Raw genomic sequence first — 474 nt, forward strand, 5'->3', positions numbered from 1 at the left:
ATATATATATATATATATATATATATATATATATATATATATATATATATATTATATATATATATATACAGCAGCAGAAAAGAAGAACAAGAAAGTGTATAAGCAAATCAAAAATAAACAAACGAAGAAACATAATATAATTTTTCTGTGTTTATAAAACAAAAAGAAAAAAGAAAATATAACTTTTTTTTTTGTGTTTGTGTATTTATTTTCATATATGCTGCTGGTATTTAGGGTTTAGGGTTTAGGGTTTAGGGTTTAGTGTTTAGCGTCTAGCAGCTGTTCTCTATGGGTTTAGGGTTTAGGGTTTAGGGTTTACGTAGGAGGGTTTCTTACAGTACGGCTGTACTGTGGTTCAGGGTTTAGGGTTTAGGGTTTAGGGTTTATTCTTTTGTTTGTGCGGGTGGAAGGCTACCAGCATTGTATTTATACTCATACACTCAATATACACATACACATATATATATATATATA

Source organism: Eimeria mitis, genomic scaffold (assembly GCF_000499745.2).
Source record: "Eimeria mitis Houghton genomic scaffold, Emh_scaff3362, whole genome shotgun sequence".
In the NCBI taxonomy this organism is placed as follows: Eukaryota; Apicomplexa; class Conoidasida; order Eucoccidiorida; family Eimeriidae; genus Eimeria; species Eimeria mitis.